Here is a 19728-nt window from a genome sequence, read left to right as displayed (position 1 = left end):
ATAATTGACCAACTACTCCTCTTATTTTTTATTTATTTTTATTTTTTGGAAATAATCCCGATACATAGACATGAATTAGCTCGAAGATGCTCTTGAAACCGGTGCAACCATGCTTTCAAGAATTATGGATTTCACCTTCACACAATCTGTGCTTCTGTTAATGAACGGCTTTCCAGCTTCAAGCATACAGGTGTTATGTGTCTCTCTGTGAAATGTTGAGTAGCAGTGAGCATTTCACGTGGGTATAGCCCTTCAGTGAGGACTTGGAGGCCTGACGTACTGGTTTTCAGGTGACTTTCTTTCGTTGCAGAACTGAAAATACGGAGAGGTGCGGGAATCAGGATCTGTAGTGCCAATGACCAGAGAGAGATTGGCACACCCAAGCTCAACCCAGCTGGTCCTTACCAGCTGTGGGACCTTGAACTGGGATGAGACTCATTTTCCACAACTGGAAATTTCAGGATAAAGATTCTGACCTTGCTACAGTCCTAGGACTGTGAGCCTCTTGGTAGTATCCTCTCGCTTCTTTTTTTTTTTTTTTTTTTTTTTTTTTTAAGATTTATTTATTATATGTAAGTACACTGCAGCTGTCTTCAGACACTCCAGAAGAGGGCGCCAGATCTCGTTGTGGATGGTTGTGAGCCACCATGTGGTTGCTGGGATTTGAACTCTGGACCTTCGGAAGAGCAGTCGGGTGCTCTTACCCACTGAGCCATCTCACCAGCCCCCTCTCGCTTCTTGTAAAAGAAGGCCTTGGAAGCTTCAGGGTAGCATTGCTTTACGGTGCCATTGCATCTATAGGTTCCAACATGTGGTACATAAGGGACAGTTAGTAGATGTCCCCGGGGAAGAAACATTTGACATGAATGTCTTAACAGTCCCTTGTTTCAAGCAAGAACTACTGTTAGCTCCAGTGTCTACAGCTATTCTAGGAGAGGGCCCAGGGCTCCTACTGTGACAGTGAAAACCCAAGTAAATGGCTTGTCTTCTCTGAAGGTTTCCTAGTGTGTCTGTGGCGGCATCCTCCATCTTTCCTTCAGTCACGGTATCTTTTCTCTTTCATCCAAAAGGACAGGCAAACTTTCCAAGTATCAATTTAGGGCTGGAGTCTTATCTGAAATCCGTGGCGCAGTTGCCACAGAGCAGAATCTCAGACAGCTCGGTGGGTGATTTTATAGTCAGCATTAAGAAAAAAAATTGCCATACAACTAATAAAGTTTTCCTTATTGCTGTAACTGTTGGCAAAGGGGGGTGTCTGGGGAGGCTGACTGCTTGAAAAGCTTCATTATTCTGAAAGAATATTTTTTATATGATTTCAACAGCTCCTGACTGACTGTCAGCCTCACTGTGTGGCTTTTAAAAGTGCCCCCTCACCCCTCCCACAGTAGATACTCACACCCACAAAAGCGTTCAGGTCACTTATTGCATACCTGAGTCTTTCCCAGTAATTAGCCAGTAGAATTACCAGGTAGCAGGCGGTGTCTGCTTGTAATCTGTCAATAGGAGCTGCAGTGGTAGAAATTTTCATTTCTAGTGGCCTTCCAACCACATCTAATTTAAAGTGTCAACAGAGTTTATTTCTGTCTTTTGCTCCCACTGCCAGACTGTGAATTTTCCCTTTAGAAATCTTGTCTTAAAGTAAGACAGATATTTGGAGCACATGAACTTCAAAGGCAACTAGTCCTCAGCCACCACAAAATATGTAAAAAGACTTAGGCCTCATTTCTTTATCCCATAGCGTGCTTGCAGTCTTTATAACAGCTGCTCCAGCCCAGGCATCTTGTCCAGGCAAGATTAGGAAGCCCTTTCCAAAGCAGTGAAGTCACCCTGTGCCAGCTGGACCAGAATGAGGCTACGGAGTTACAGGAAAATCTCTGAAGCCTCCTTGCTGTTGTCTGGTGTTGGGTTCCACAGGGCCGGGTGCTTTTGGAGAGATGTCTTTTCCCCTACCGTTTGACTCCTTTAGGTTATCTCTAATTTTTAGTACTGATAAAAAGCATTCTGAGAAGACACTGATGTCACATGGTGCCCAACGTATTCTTCAGGTCCTGAAGTTGCTGAAGGTGAATACTGGTTGTGATTGAGACTCTAGCTGCATATGTATCAAAAGATGGCCTAGTCGGCCATCACTGGAAAGAGAGGCCCATTGGACTTGCAAACTTTATATGCCCCAGTACAGGGGAACGCCAGGGCCAAAAAGGGGGAGTGGGTGGGTAGGGGAGTGGGTGGGAGGGTATGGGGGACTTTTGGAATAGCATTGGAAATGTAAATGAGGAAAATACCTAATTAAAAAGTATTTAAAAAAAAGAGAGAGAGAAACAACTACAAGGTTAACTTGGACTTCCTAAGGATCTCTTTCAAGCTGAATCCTAAAGAGTTGTGGATGTGAGCGATGGTATCCAGCACTAGTTTTGAGTGTCTATCTTATCAAGATGAACAGATTTTTCTTTCCAGGTCAAAACCAACCAACCAACCAAACAAACAAACCCCTTGGGATGGGGAATAAGACTGACTGTATTTATAACCAAGGCATTCTGGCAGCGCATTTAAATTCTGATATTCATCAGCTTTCTCTTGGGGACCACACCTAAGAGTGAGCAGAGAAGGGTATTAACATTGCCCTGTACTGCCATTCAATATCAATCTGGCTTTATAAAGTAATCCATCACATGAACAGAGGACTAAATTTGAAAAGGAAAGCCTATGAGAAAGTTCTCTATGACACTCAAATTCTAAGACCTAAGACATGTTCTCTGGCTCCATTCTTTGTACTAGACAGCCATTAGTAAACACAGGTGATCCCCCGCAACTTTGAGCACAAAGTATAGACCCTGTGCTGTAAACCTCTCAAGATATCATGGGGTCCCCATTACGCTAGTTCCATCCTGATGGGGGATTTCTGACAAATTCTATGGCAAACTGACAGATGTGATGTCTAATCTCTTTAAGTTCCCAAAGCACCTGGAAAGTGGAATGTTTTTAAAGAACAGACTAGAAAGCAAATAGTCCTTGTATTGAACCTTTCCCTTCCATGTCTAAGCAGCTCCTCAGACCTTCCCTCCTGCACCAGGAAAAGGGCGGGCAAGATGTCAGTCTGGGCATTGAAACCATCATAGGAGAGTAGGCAGGCACTAGCTGGCGTCTCCCTGCAGCTAATCCAGGAGGTGAATTTACAGGAGCGTGTGTTTCCCCACCCCAAACCCGAAGCACTGCCTACCAACTTCAGAACACCGTGCCAACTGAACTGTGGCAACAGGCATGCACATCGTCAGACTTCGAGAAAGTATGCCCCAGACCAGAGTCTCGGGAGGCGAGGAGGAAAGCGGGGAGCTTCTCGTAATGGAAGAATTAAGACCCGTCCCTCCCTCCTGACCTGCTCTGAGCTTTTGAACTCAGGCCTGCATTTCTGAATGGCTCAAATCCATCCACACACCGTGTGCAGTGTGGAGCCAGGCCCAGTGGAGGCCGAGAGGTGGTTTCATGGCGTGCTGACACCCTTGGAACTGTACACAGTTGTGAGGTCTGCTTCTCAGACATTTGGACAACTGCCATGAAGAAGTGGGTGGGGGGAACTGGGCCAGTTTGCGTTCTGTTACAGACCAGCCTTTTGGATGACAGAATTCCTTCCAATCAAAATGCTATGGATTACTCCCTGCTGTGAGCTAATAGGGTGCTAATTAGCATATTTCATTTATTTACTTAACTGGGATAAAAACCATTGGGCACGTGGCCCACTTAGAATGGTTTCCCTGGGGGAAGCCAGGAGATGATCTGAGCCCCAACTCCCTGTGCATTGCAGGAAGCCAGTTAACAAACGCGGGATGTCCACCCCCTTCTCTTCTCTCCTTCACGCCTCTCTTTCCTAAACACACACACACACACACACACACACACACACACACACACACACACACACAGAGGCTAGAGTCTATTCTGGTCTTGCTTCAATAAGAAGCTAAAATGAAAAGTGAAAGTGGGCTGCTGTTTCCTGGTGTTGGTCCACATTGATGCTTTATTGACAGCTGTCTGGACCCCTCTGGACTTGCCTCTATAACTTGCAATAATGACTTTAGGTCATCAATGGAGGTGCAGAGATCACTCTATCCACACCAGTCACTCTCTCTGCAGACTCAGAATGGACTCTCATGGCCATGCGGTGGTGGCTGGGCTCCCTGGCCCTCTCTGGGCCACATCCTGGGGAGTAGTAAACCGATTTGCCATCATTTCCTCTCATGTGGGGAAGGAAACACTTTACATTTCTCATGCTGCCCTGGAGTACTTTTAGGTTCTTTGGATTTCCATGGCTGTTAATCTCCCTAATGGTGCATCTTCAGCCTGTTCAGGGACAAATCATTAACAGCGTACAGTGAGAAACAAAGCAGCCAGAACACAGTAAGCACAGAGAAATGGATCCTAGTCCCAAGATACTTCCCGGAATACTCAGCCCATGTGCTAAGCAGAGACTATCAGGCAGTAGTTGTCCTATGAAGAATCCTGCCTGCATGGATAGCAGTTCTGCATACACACACACACACACACTCACACACACAAACACACACACTCACACACACCAAACATACACACAAACACACACACACACAAACACACACACTCTCTCTCACACACACACACACACACACACACACACACACACATGCATAGACAGATATATACATAACCAAACTCACACAGTAAGACTATTAGTACCATTTTGTAGAAATAAAAATGTGTAAGGTTCTCTTATTTACTGAGGACTCAGTTAATGGCGCCATGGTCCTTTCTATTATTCATTCCAAAATCCTTGGAGAAAACATGACTATTTCCTTTTACTCTGGTTGGTCACCAAGTCCTGTCATTTTTGCTGCTTGATGCTATTTGCTTGATGCTATTGAACCTGGACTTCTGTCCTTTTTACATTGTCTAGGTAAGCTTAAGTAACTGGTGGCTTAGACCCTGGCCCTTCAAAACGAGCTTCATGTATTTAGTATTGCCTGGTTCTTGTGAGAAACTCAGGGATTTGGTGAGTCCTGGAAATTAGGAGAGATCAGAATATACCTAAATAAACCTGCCTCCTAACAGGCTCCCTCATCTGTTTCTTCTCTCTCAGTGTCCTCTACACACCTCTCCTCAGACCTGATTATTGTTATGTGTCCTATCTACTGGAAGTTATGCTCACTGTAACCTACAATATGGAACACCGTAGCAGATGTGATATGGTCAGCCTATGTTGTCAGGTAACCTCAAGATGCCACCTCATCCCCTGCAGCTTGGGTCCCAGAAAGCTGACTGAGGTAATAGGGGGGTGAATCAAGAGTAGACACACATAGTATCCAGAAAACCTGGTGCCAGATGGGCTGTGTACACTCTGATGGAATGGCATCACCCATGCAATAAACCAGACCTCAACACGTGTCTTATGGACAGCACAGGGGTGAGAACTAGCGAGAGTAGGTAAGGGAGAACAGTAGGAGAGCAAGTCTCAGAGGAAGTTGCACACATGGATCAATCATTAATAAACACTTGTGCTCACCCATACTGCTGAGAGAGAAAGGCTTTGCCAATCTCACATCCAACTGTGTGGGAAAGGCTTTGCCATTCTCGTGGGTCTGAGGCATCAGCCCTTGTCATGACTCCACCTATAACAAACAATACACAACCCTAGGACTTCGTCTGTTTCCTACCCATTCACTCAGGGCTCCCTCAGCTACTCACAAAATACAATTTTAATTTCTATGCAGGATACTGCTTCTTTGTCCAGTCAAAATATTTTTCTAGTCTAGTCTAGGTGGCCCCAGTCTTTTCATGTTATATCAGACATTTAGAGTTTGACTAAGTTGATCATGACTTGCTATATTTTGCTCTTTGGTAGTCAGTGGCACTGATATTCTTAAACTCACTTAGAGTCATTTGTTAAACACGAGCACTTGCTCATGGTGGAGCCAGTCTTCAGTACTAACACCCCTTCTCTATTGGTAGATCTCTATGGCTTTGATCCCAGTTGTAACTATCTCTGCTACACTGACATATTGTCCTTTGTGGTAATCTAGAAGTCACTTCTAAGCCAGCTGCTTTTTTCACTTTATAGTTAATTTATGAATCCATCTGGATAATATAGAAAGACCGAACTGTTATTTGAATCCAAGGGAGATGCCCAGGTCCCGGGTACCCCAGACACCCCTCCCTCTAGCTACCACCTTCTAGATTTTATATCTGGGTTCTTGAGAGTCATATACCTCTGAGCATCGTTTTCTTCTCACTTCTGACAGTCTTGATTTTTCACTGTGCTTTACCCAATGACACATATTTCCCTTGTTGCTAAATTGATCTGATCTGACATCTTTGAAAAAAAATTGCCATTTTTTTTCCTGTTTTCAAGATCAGATTAGAAGTTTTTGTCATAAGAAGCAGTGGAGTTTTTTTAGTAGCCCATAACAGACCATCCAGTAAATATCTCATAATGATTTGAGTTTTGTTAAATTGAAATATCAGAGCATTCTAGTTGTTCCATGCTTTTAAAACTCTTAGCAACTATTTGCTATTCTAGTTTTATATCTCAGCATAAGAATTGATTTACTGTGGGGAACATAATGAGGACTTTCAATACACTAATGTTGTAGGCTGCTTCATCTCTAAAATGTATACATAACATTGAGTAGACATAACACCAGTATGTTATTTGAAAAAAAAAAGTTGGAAGAATAAAAGAAGCATATCTGACTTATCATTGGCTGATATATTTTTGTTTGTTTGATGACAGACTGCTGTAGGTTCGAAGTAATGAGGGGAACAATTAAAAGTATTGTTCACCATACTAATACAATTAGAGTTGGGTCCTGATATTTTAGTTTAATGTTCTGATTGAGGAAGGAGATAGCTATGTTTATAAAGGAGGGGCTTCAAACAGTTCTCCCCTAAGGTGAGAGCCTGTCTGTGATCTACAGTTGCTTATTGTTTCATGCAAGAATCCAGGGAAACAGACATAGTTCATTAAAGAAGAGTTGGTATGGGAGGTCTTTGGAGATAAAGTAGACAGAGTCCCTTTTATATTCTGATTTCCAAACATAGGGTCTTTATCTACACTTGTGGGGTGCCTGTTATTCATGAATTGAGAAAAGACAAATGCTATCAACTGTTCTCCCCTCCTCTAACATTTCAGACAATCTCCTACAGTGAGTAAGCCATGAAGCAACAGAGTATTTACAGGGCTCATATTTCCAAAAGAAGAAAACCTTGTTTGGACAAAGTGCTGCTCAGGATGGTTTTCTGAGCCTATGTCATCAAAGGAGATGCATAAGGTTTGGAGCAAAGGAAAAGCAATTCCACAAAGCAGAAGCTTTGTATCAGCCAAAGCAGCAAGCATAACACTGTTAGAGGATATGTACTAAAATGGAGAAGAGTATCATGAACGGAAGACCATGCAAACCATGGAGTGAAGGGTTGATTTGGTTGTTCTGAGACAACTTACTTAACAGGTGGTGACACTTCAAGATAAACCCATCCCAAAACTTTTTGATGGGCAGTATGTTCCTTGGAGTGTTTAGGTATTTCTTAGGGTTTATGGAGAAATGGTGGTATTGGCAACTTCATCTCATTTGACTTGGTCTAAGCATATCATGTCCATACATCACCAGGAAGACCATGTACCTTTGGTTTGACTGACCTAAGAGATGTTATTTAGTAGGAGTGGGAAACTTCAAAGGTCACCTTTTATGCATCATTAAATACAATAGCATACAGATGACATTGTACGTGTTTTGGGAATCTCATTTTGTAAATATACTCTTATAGGTAGACAGGAGCTGGTGATGTTTCCAGGAAGGCAATGCTTACATTGCTATGTATGGTTTCTATAAATTATGTCATGTTTACATGAGATTTATCTCTAGAAGGAAGTTGGAATGTTATGACAATTGTGGTGCTGCTGTTTATAAACTTTTTGAATACTTTGGCTTTGTTTCTGAAATAGATAAAGCCATTAAATCAATATTACTTGCATAATTGTATTTATAATGGGGGGGGGCGCAACTCCTTCTATTTACTGCTGAATAAACCTCAAGAGCTGACAGTAGGTCTGGGAGATTTGAGGCTCATCAGGAGAATTAGAAAATATCGTTAACAGCCAATATCAAGATAAAGCCTGGGGACTGGAGAGATGAGGTAGGTGGTAGCTAAAGTGCTTGCTGGAGAAAGCATGAGGACCCGATTTTAATCCCCAGCACCCATGTCAAAGCCAGGCACAGTGGCACATGCTAATAAAGCAAGTGCTGGGGACATTGAGACAGGTGGGTCCCTGGGATGGTTGGCCAGGCAACCTCATTGAGCTGACAAGGCTATCTCAAAATAATAAAATAAAATAAAATAAAATGCAGTGCCTAGAGATAGGGGAAAATACCTAGATGTGGGCCTTATGTCCTCAAAACCGTGTGCATACATGTGAGGTGCCCAGCCTCAAACACATATATATGCACACACACATACAGACACACAGACACAGGAGAGAGAAAGAGAGAGAGAGAGAGAGAGAGAGAGAGAGAGAGAGAGAGAGAGAGAGAGAGAGAGAGAGAGAGAGAGAGAGAGAAGCGCTTAGGTCTTCAACAATGAGACTCTGACTAATATGAATCTATAGAGTATTGTGGATAGAAGACGGTGGAAAATGCTGGCTACTTGTCCTGCCTTGTTCAGTTGGAGGAGATTCTTAGGTTAATGTCCCCTCATGGAAGAAGTCATGGACTTAAAATACAATTGGAAGATGGTGAACTGTCTCAGAGATTTCCTCATAGACCTTTTGGACCTTGACATTCTGACCTTTCTGTGATGCAGGACCCGTCTGTTGAATACTCTGGGTGCCATCACATCATATCTATGTGTGACTAAAAACTGCTCCAGTTGTTGGAGACAATAGCTTTCTGTTATGAGACTGGGGCTTCTCTGCTGATGTCATCTGGTGATGCTGGGTCTTTCTAAAGAAGCAAATAAGCAGATACAAAAGCTTGTCTCATCTCATCCTGTGGCTCTAATGGCTAACAAGTCTGAACAGAAGCAGATTCCTACCTGTAGACTGTGGTATGCTCAGCTTGAGTATGGTCACCAATTTGAATAAGGGTAATGTCCATCAAAGGTTAAGATGTTAAAAGCTTAAACTTCCAGGAGGAGCTATTGGGACATATGTCACTGTATTCGCATGGGATAGATTCTAATAATGAATCATTAGGTCATTGGGGGTTGTACATTCAAGAAAAGACCACGGGTCCTTAGTATCTTTCTTCTCCCATCTCTCCCTGCTTCTGGCTAATGGTGTCAGAAGTTTGCTCAGCCCTGAGCTCTCCCCTATGATATACTGCTCTTCTGGAGACTCATATTGCTGAGGGTCTAGCGCTGGAAACTTGAATGTTGTGAATCATTTTTTCCTCTTTATAAATGAGCCTGGGAATACATTAATTCACCTGGGTTTTCTATGCTTTTTATGCTATATTTATATTCTGTGAGGCAAGAAAAAGGGAACAATTCAGAGAGAAGTAGGTAGGATTCCTGTTTGTCTTGGGTCTTGCCAGTGTATTTGTCATTGGCTACCTCTTTTTTGGGTAGGTCATGGGAGTCATTGTTCGGTAATGCTGTGTGTCACTGGTCTCTGGACATAGAGAAAGCACCTTTCCTTTCTCTGACCATGAATAAAGAAAGCACTGCACACCCAGAACTTTGTGTCAACATAGCTAAGTTGTTAGGGGCATTTATGAATTCAATGAGATTAAAAGGAAATAAATAGGCTCTATTTTAAATGAAGTTTCATACAATAGATCAACAATTTTTACCAGACATCTGTTTTGTTTTGTATTTCCACATCCTCCCCTCCAACTGCTATGTTGGCTTTAGCCCAAAACTGGAAGTCTTAACATGGCTTTGAACAGTGGTGGGGAATTTCTCTTTTTATTCACATTGACCAGGAAGTGAAAGCACAGATCTTTTCTCAGGAGCCCTAGACAAAACTCCCTGATCTCTCATTGGCTCAAACTGGGTTATATGCTTATTATTGAGCCAATGAATATGAAGCATGGAAAATGAGGTTCTCTGGTAAGATTAAATAATCAAGGCTCTTTATATATGTTTAAACCAACAATTACTGCTGGTATTTTTTAATAAAATACAAGCCTCGGTTTAAACACAATTTTAGAATAGAAGAGTTATTGGAAAGTAAAATGTGTACGAAGTCTTAGTATTCTATTAATTCAACAAAGAACTAGATAAAGGATAAGAAATTTAGTAATTTGGTAAATATTAAAATATCTTGTGAGGCTATGCCAGTGCCTGGAAAATACAGAAGTGGATGCTCACAGTCATCTATTGGGTGAAACACAGGGTCCCCAATGGAGCAGCTAGAGAAAGTACCCAAGGAGCTGCAGGGGTCTGCAACCCTATAGGTGGAACAACAATATGAACTAACAAGTTCCCCTGGAGCTCGTGTCTCTAGCTGCTTATGTAGCCGAGGATGGCCTAGTCGGCCATCAATGCGAGGAGAAGCCCTTGGTCTTGTGAAGATTATATGCCCCAGTACAGTGGAATGCCAGGGCCAGGAAGTGGGAGTGGGGGTGTTGGGGAGCAGGGTGGGGGGAAGGGTATAGGGGACTTTTGGGATAGCATTTGAAATGTAAATGAAGAAAATATCTAATAAAAATAGCTGAAAATATATGTTGTGGTGCTGGATATTACTCTAACATATGAGAGATACAAGGAGAATGGAGGGAGGGGGAAGCAAAAGGGAGAGAACAAGATATGTCTACAATAAATTTTGCTGAAATCACAGTTTTTGGAAGTTTGGAAACAGCTTGTCTTCAAACAGAAACCTGGTCTTCCCTGTCTAGTTTATATGAAATCCTTCTTTGATGCAGAGGGATGGAACAGATAAAGGCAGGAAGATCCTTTTGTCTCTGTAATACTAGGAAATGCACTGGAAAGTAGTCATGTTCTTCCTATTGCAAAGAAAATAAAGCCACACACTTGAAAAACTTGAGACCTCTCGTGGCGGATGATTTAATAAGATCATCTGAGAATGTGGGAGCCACAGGCACGGGAAGCATTCCCCACCTCTCCTTCGCTGTGTATGAGGTTGTCATGACAGTCCGGCTCGGTCTCACATCTAAGCCCTGCTCATCTAGAAAAGTTAGATGATTAGGCTGACTTTCCAACTCTGACTTAGCCTGAAGATGGAGCACAATCATGCCTGAACTGCTCTCCTCATGGTGAATGACTTCTTGGATGGGCGGCATTATTACTGTTGTTATTTGTCAACACGCCCCTAAGTCATCCATGGTCTTGGCTGAGATAGTTAACATCTCACATTATTTTTGGTCTATAAAATAAGATTTTTTTTCTAGCATAGATGTGGGGTTATCAGATCATTCCCCACACCCCCAAGATGCTAAAAGAACGTTTACCAAAGGAAAGGGAATTGAGGGGCAGAGACTCTCAATGGTTAGTTTTTTGTCAGTGGCGCCAAGGGTCAAAATCCTCTGTGTTCCATTTCCTTGGGATTTTAATGACAGTGATCATGACCTAATGTAGAATATTCACCTCCCTCTCTAGGATTGACGGTTTATATTTAGATGTTGGTGTATGCCCCACCATTAGTGCGTAGACATGCCTGTTAAGAAAGAATGCGTATGCTTCTAAGAAGTAGCATGCTAGCTAGCCAAGGATAATATCTCTGTATTGACAGCTTTAGGAATAGAAACCACAAATGTTGGTCTCTTTGGGGACTTGCACTGATTCTACTTTGAGTTGTAAGGGAGTAACTGGTTTGGTGAGAAAATGGCCTCCAGAAAGAATGGGGCTTGCTTTGGACAGTGAGAGAGTGTGAATTACATCCTCTATGGATATAGAAGAGAAAGGAAAGCTCAGAGAGCTTGGAGTTCGTAATAGGGAGTTACTAAGTTTGTAATTGTTGTAGGGGTATTTGAGAATCTTCGCTGTGCTCATTGTAGCCAGGGCTTTTATCTTGTTAATATTTTGAGACTATAGGTGTGAGTTCCTTTGACAGAGATGATGATGATGATGATGATGACAGCCACAGGACACAGACAATAATAGCTTTTGTTCATAACACTGGTTCTCTGTGGGGCTTTAATGCCAGTAGTAGTCTCTCATTATATTCTAACCACAACGTTGTGCATTAGTACTGTTATGACTCCCTCTGTGTGGATAGGGAAACTGAGGCACACACTGAGGTTAACAGATTTATTAAAACCCACATAGTAAGCAAGGAGTCGTGCTGGAAGTCAAACTCATGTAACCCTAAGGCTAAATTTCCTTCAGTGACTCCTAGCACATCAGCACCACCATTACATTAATTTAGCTCCCATGCTTGTAATGCAAAGAATACCATATGCTAACTTTCTTGTCTTTATGAGAGTCCTATGCATCTATACAACGGTTAGCACCATTGCCATCTCATAGATATAAAATCCATAGGGCAGAGGGCTAGCTCCAGTAAATTTGTGCTGTTAGCTATTATGATAATATTATAAAAATAGAAGATTGATTATGGAAAATATTAAGGATTAGCAAAAGGAACTTGCAAGGCACAGATCAGTTGCAATATGTTTCATGTACATTTTTCCTATAATTATGTTAGAGATGAATAGACATATTGTTGTCCAAAGGATATAATTGAGACAGAAAAGTTAGGAAAGTTATCACATATCTCAAAAAATGATAACGAGACCCAAGACATAGATGTTTGGGATGGACATGAAGACCTGGGAATCTAGCAGCACTTTGAACCATAGTCATAAGATTTTAAAATGTTGGCTCTTTGTGCTAGTAGCACTATTTCACTCAGTTACCAATAAGCATTGAGCACCTACATCCCATGTAAAAAGTCACCTCTCTCCGTGGTCTCCCAGATTCGTTCTCCAATCACAGAACACAGGTGTGACTGAATGGTGTGGCAGAGATGTTTAAACAAACATAAGGACAATTTGACAGTGGTGATCCTGTGATTGTTCTAAACATTTACTTGAACTGATTCTGTCTTAAAACAAAATCTTCAGTTCGACAAGCAGCAGCAACAATGCACAAATGTATACGTCATACACACATAAGCATCCAGAGAACTCCATCAGGTCTGACCTAAAAGGGGTCACCACTTTGTAGTAGCTGAGGGGAACATTGCTCAGCATGGTCTTGCTCACGGCCCACCTCTGCTTGTTAAATAATTCTTTGCTATTTTATTCGCAAAGTGAGTGTTGATTGAGTGACCCATGGTTTAGGGGTAGAATTGTTTCTGGAGACAATGAGTGATGGTAATCATAGAGCCGGTCACTGGGAGACAAGGAAAGATCTCAGGGCAGCCTAGATACAGAGCCTCTGCAATTGATGAGTCTGGTGTGCATTTCCTTCTGAGACTGTCTGCTTACTTCGATGCACTGAACAAGGACATCAGAGACAAAGGATAATGGTTGTTGCTGCTTTCTTTCCTCTGAATTTGAAACGCAAGGAAAGGAATTTATTGTATATGCTCTGGGAGCTACAGGTCTACTAATTTATCTATCTATCTATCTATCTATCTATCTATCTATCTATCTATCTATCTATTTATTTAGGGTCAGTCCGCACTTCTGGACTTCAACTCTTTCTATAGTGGAGGATGGTCTTGAACTGTTGCTCATCCTGCCTCTACCTCCAAAGCCCCCATGTGCTGGGATTGTAGGATTATGCCACCAAAACTCAGTTTGTAATAGACAATTTTGTTGGAACTTTTTATAACTAAGCAATGCTGGCACAAAAGCAGCTCCCTGGTTTGGGGCATGTATATACCTGGCCTCCTTTCAATTCCAAAGCACTGCACTTCACAGCATCACATGGTAACTTCCAAGTTGTAAATTTTAAAGACAGGTTTGTTGGAATGGGGTTTGAAATTTTTGTTTAGCCATTATTTTGTTGATGGACATTCCAGCTATTTCCAGATTTGAGCCCATTAACAATATGATACTGTGCTTTGTGGGTAACATCCATTCTGGATAATTTCCAAGAACAGAATTACAGGTTTATAGAGCAAGTGTATGTTTTCGGGGTAAATTTAACTTTACAAGAAATTGCTGTGGCCCACAGAGATGGCTCAGCTGGCAAGAGTGTTTGCTGCCAAGCCTGGTGGTCTGAGTTTGACACCTGGAACTGTGTGTGTGTGTGTGTATGTGTGTGTGTGTGTGTGTGGGAGAGAGAGAGAGAGAGAGAGAGAGAGAGAGAGAGAGAGAGAGAGAGAGAGAGAGAGAGAGGATCTTTGCCTACTCCAATGTTGCATATATATTCTCTTATGTCCTGTATTTTCTTTTAGATGTTTTGTGACTCTGCAATTGTCATAGGTGTAGCGGTAGTTTGGCTAAACTGCTTTACTCCTAGTGGGTTGTTCATGCTTGCTGCACCTGCCCAGGACAGGAGCTCTCTGGAAAGATAAACACACACACACACACACACACACACACACATTGCCAGTCCACAAACTTCCCATCCTACCCTCCCTCTCCCTCCTTCTCCCTGCCTCTATGAGGGTGCTCCTCTACCCACTCTCCCCTCCCCTCATACTACCCTAGCATCCTCCTACTCTGGGCATCAAGTTTCCACAGGACCAACGGCCTTCTCTCCAGTTCATATCCAATAAGGCCATCCTCTGCTGCATATGTATGTGGAGCCATGGATCCCTCCATGTGTACTCTTTGGTTGGGTCCCTCCATGTGCACTCATTGGTTGGTGGTTTAGTCTCTGGGAGCTTCTGTGTGTGTGTGTGGTCTGGTTGGTTGATACTGTTGTTCTTCCTATGGGGTCTGAAGCCCCTTCAGCTCCTTCAGTTCTTCCCCTAACTCTTCCATTGGGGTCCCCGAGCTCAGTCTGATGTTTGGCTGTGAGTATCTGCATCTGTATTGGTCAAGTGTTGGTATAACCTCTCTGGCTCCTTCTGGGCAGCCCCCTACTCGTTGCTGTCCAAGATGCTTCTGGGCATCCCTTCCCGGGGCCACATCCTTCTCACCTACGTTTTGGATGATTTTCCTTCTGCAGTTCTAAATCTGATCCTCTCCTCCAAATCATGGTGATTCTCCCTTCCTTTCTCCCAGTTCGTAGGCCGCACAAATCTAAAGGTCCCACCTCAGTCTACCTGCCCAGCCATTGGCTGTTGGCTCTTTATTAATTGATCAAAAACCAACTGGGGACAGTTGGACTGGATTAGTTCAGAGCATCAGAATCAATCCCCAGCACACAGGTTGGAAGTACATTTAACTTTTATGAACCAAGTGGAGTAATTTTGAAGGGATTGCATTTGAGCCATTGATGATTTGGGGAAAAAAGTCAGATTAGCGAGACTGGGTCAACATGTTACAAGCATACTGTTATAAAGACAGCAACAATACTGTGTTACCATCCAGCTCTTTTCAAGTAAAAATTTCTATTAATTTTTCTCAGGTATATATTTGAAATATTTAATTTTGAGTTCTTCCATATTTTTTATCAAGTTTCAAGCCAGATATTGGATGGGTTGAAAACTATTCTATCTGCCCCCTCATTCCTTGCCACCTGAGGCAGTTGGGAGAGCTGACTGTAGGGTCATGAGAGCTGTTGAGCTGGCCCTGCCCTTCACTGGCCTATAGCACATGGAAGAGTGGGTCCTGCACCTTGCCTGGGCAACACAGTAGAGCTGGCCCCGATGGCAAAGGCAAGGGTGAGCCAGTTCCAAGGCTGTGAGAATGAGAGAGCTGGCCCAGTCCCTCCAAGCCTGGAGCTCTTGGGAGAGTGGGCCCAAGCTTTGACTAGGCAGCACAGTGTAGCTGGCCTTTGAGGCATGAGATCAGGGGAGCTGACCCTGCCGCTTGCAGGTTAAGGATTATTGAGTGGTCTAATCTGAGCAGTGTTGGAGAGCTTGCCCTGGTGGTGTGGATCAGGGAGAGCTGATGGGCTGACCAGCTCAGTGACTACCCAGGCCTACATCCAGGGCTCTGAATTGGCCTATTCCCAAATTTATATCATTTGCAAATGGTTGGATATGTGTGTGTGTGTTCTTTGGGGCGGGGCGGGGAGCTGCAAGAACAAAGGGTGGCTATGAGGGGATGAGGCAATGAGCAAGATTGGGGTGCATGATGTTAAACTCATAAAGAATCAATAAAAAGTTAAAAAAAACATTTTGAATTGTATTTTAATCAATGGAGTGACGCTAGTTGTATCAATCACTCCAGGACATGCCTCATGTTCTGGAGTCGTTGAACAACATGTAATGGACTCCGCAGGTTTCTGTACGGTTTTATTTGGTTATAATTTGATGGAGATGTTTGTTTGTTTGTTTTTATTTCTCTTGGTTGTTTTGCTTTCTTCGTTTTGAGGAGGTTTGTTGTATTTTTTTTAACTTCACTTTACTTTTATATTTTTATTTATTTCCAGGTTCCCCTCTACCTCCTCCCTCCCCAAGAACCGCCCCTCTCCAGGGACAGGGGAAGGATCTGCAAGAGGGGAGGAATATGACCAAAACACTTAAATTTAAAAATTGTTTTAAACAAAAATATAATAAAAAATTTCAAGTTAAGGAATCACAATAGTTAAAAATCAGAAAGGAAACAGTGTTTTAAGTAATGGCTTGTGCTATATAACCTTACTAATTTCACTAGCAGTTATCTTTTCTGGGTAGATGTCATAAGGTTTACTATGCAGCCTAACAGGTTGTTAGTGAATAGTTATAATTTTGCTACATTCAATATTTGTCTTTTAAGTATTTATCTTCATTTTTTTTGTGTGTGCGTTTGCTGGGCCTTAGAATGATAGGTGGGGAATCGGCGAGTGATGTTTTCACCTTGATTTCCGTCTGCTCTTGGGCTTGTTGATTCCTTCATCAATTTTGGTCCGGTGTGTTTTTTCAAAATATGTAATTTCATTTGGTGTCTAGTTTATTGCTATACAATTATTCATAGTATTCCTTTCAGTCTCTTAAAATATTTGTTAGATGATGTCTGGTTTTATATTAACAACCTTAACAATTTGTATACTTTGTGATATTTTTCATCAGTCTTACTAGGGGTTCATAAATCATATCCATCTCAAGGAAATGAGTTGATTTTGATCTTTTTGTAGTTTCTTTTCTAGTTTGCTGATTTCCCATCTGTACTGGCTAGTTTTGTGTCAACTTGACACAGCTGAAGTTATCACAGAAAAAGGAGCTTCAGTTGATGAAATGCCTCCATGAGATCCAACTGTAAGGCATTTTCTCAATTAGTGATCAAGGGGGAAAGGCTCCTTGTAGGTGGGACCATCTCTGGGCTGGTAGTCTTGGGTTCTATAAGAGAGCAGGCTGAGCAAGCCAGGGGAAGCAAGCCAGTAAAGAACATCCCTCCATGGCCTCTGCATCAGCTCCTGCTTCCTGACCTGTTTGAGTTCCAGTCCTGACTTCCTTGGTGATAAACAGCAATGTGGAAGTGTAAGCCGAATAAACCCTTTCCTCCCCAACTTGCTTCTTGGTCATGATGTTTGTGCAGGAATAGAATCCCTGACTAAGACACCATCTTAAATAATTCTTTTGCTCACTTGTAGCCTAATCAAGTTTTACTTTTCTAGATCTTTAAAATGTAAACTTAGGTCATTGACTTAACCCCCTGCCCCCGCTAAGTTAAGAACAATTATTATGATAGTATATCTGTATGAATATATTCAGGACTCTCTTCCTCAAGGCCTTTGGAAAGGCTGTTGCAACTGAAAAGCTGGGAAGAGTTCGTCATTGTGTTCCCTAGAAACCCATCTCTTGAATTACCATAGTGCGTGTGTATGTGTGTGTGTGTTGTGTATACCTGAAGCAGGGAAGACCTAATGGCTTTCCCCCAACCAACGTGCCAGATAGGCAGAATCACACACATTTTCCTTGCCATTGCCAGAGTGGGCACAATTTAGTGGTGGATGCTCACATCCTTATCACTTAGGTTGAGTTATACGAATTTTTGGCACCTATGTTGAGTTGAAGTGTTAAAACATTGTGAAATGATAACTTGACAATTCAGGACAGAAACCCAAAGATTAGTGTATATTCATAGAGGCAAGAAAAGAACACAATTTCCCTCCGTGGAGCAACTGGTAGAAAAAGGAAGGATCATAATTTAGTGCCTTCTTCAGAACAAGCACCAATTTATTTCATTTATATTTTGCCTTTTATGTGTACATAAATAGTAATATAGGAAGAAAGCTGTCTCTAAATCACAGCTATGCTGGAAAATTTTAAGTGATGAAAAGCATTGAGTCATAATTTCATTGGCAGTGTTTTCTGTTTCCTGATGTGTCTTGCAGTTGACAGTGACTTCTATTTAATGAAATACAAGTAAATCTTTTAATTCTCACTTAAATACCACACAGTTGCAAGCTGTTATTACTCACTTTGAGAAGATGAAACATCGAAGCACCCGAGGTTAAGTTGTCAAATATCACTTTGCTTGTAGATGTCAGAGCTGGGAATGGAACATAGGCATCTGGATCAAGCCAAGGCTTTCCACCATACTGTGTTCTCTTAGTATGTGAGGGTACGGGGCGGGGAGAGAATATGCTCTGAGGACTTCATAACTAATATCAGATTTCCCCAATGACCTTTGACCTTGCCCCACCCCTGCTGAACTTTCTCTGGTCAGCCTGCTTTTACCAACAGATAAGGTCAAAGCTCCATCTCTATTCTCAGCCTGAGTTCTGTCCATTTCATGCAAGAAAGAGCAAATGCCACCTATACCAAACTTCTGCCTCCTGTCACCGCAGCCACCAGTCCACATCAGGACATTCTAGGGCAGGGTTCTTCTTCTAGCACAATATTCAGTCTGTTCTACAAAGGGTGCCAGTTCAGATAATACATTCAATTTGCAAGGGTAGGTAGGTAAGTGTTGCTTCTTTGAGGTTTTTCATGCCAAGCCCTGTGCAGTACAGAGTTCTGGTATAACCTTTTCCCCTGGCCAATTTTACCCTGCACTCTTACTGCTATAAAGCATAGCTGTGAATCAGGGAGAGTCTGGTAAACATAATAAAATCTCAAGTTTGGGGGTAGCCTGGAGACCTCAGCATTCACCTCTTATAGGAAACTGCCTCAACGCTCTTCTTTTCCTCTTTCATCAATAAACTTTTCCAAGAAGCAGCCTCTCAGACCCCACACGCACTCCACTGTGTGTTTGGCAATCTTTTTTGAAGGCACTATAATATATCCAAGCCATCTCCGTCATTACAGTAATCACATCTTTACATTTACAGGGCTGCAGTTTTCTACTGGAGTAGATTGTAAGTTTCCTGAGGGGAAACACTGTGCTACATTCATCTTTGTATGAATGTCATGCTCATTTAATTTCTGTCAAATAAATTATATTTTATCCAGTCCAAATATTCTTTTGGTGGACAGTAGCATCTAAAATCAAAACACCAATTAAGATCGATAGCAAGGAATGGGTTAAGATTCAAAAATACCTTGCCTACATACTTACTGACTCATTCAATTATTTTCTTCATTCAATAGACACTTAGACAGTATCAGTTGTGACTCTTTGTGAGCAAAATCTTTGAGGTCTAATAAAGAAAGAGAGCACTGGCTTGATGCAAGGAAATCAGGGAATGAGATGCAGGGCTGCTGTGTTGTCATCTGAAGAGGGGGAGACACCCATGCTTCCTCATTTATAGTTAGAGCAAAAAATAAAGCACTCTAGGAAGATGCTTTTAAAGGAGGCTCTGGGCAGGTGCCAGCATTGT

Source organism: Mus caroli, unplaced genomic scaffold (assembly GCF_978045245.1).
Source record: "Mus caroli unplaced genomic scaffold, Mus_caroli_1 scaffold_3, whole genome shotgun sequence".
NCBI lineage: Eukaryota > Metazoa > Chordata > Mammalia > Rodentia > Muridae > Mus > Mus caroli.
This window is presented reverse-complemented; position numbering follows the sequence as displayed.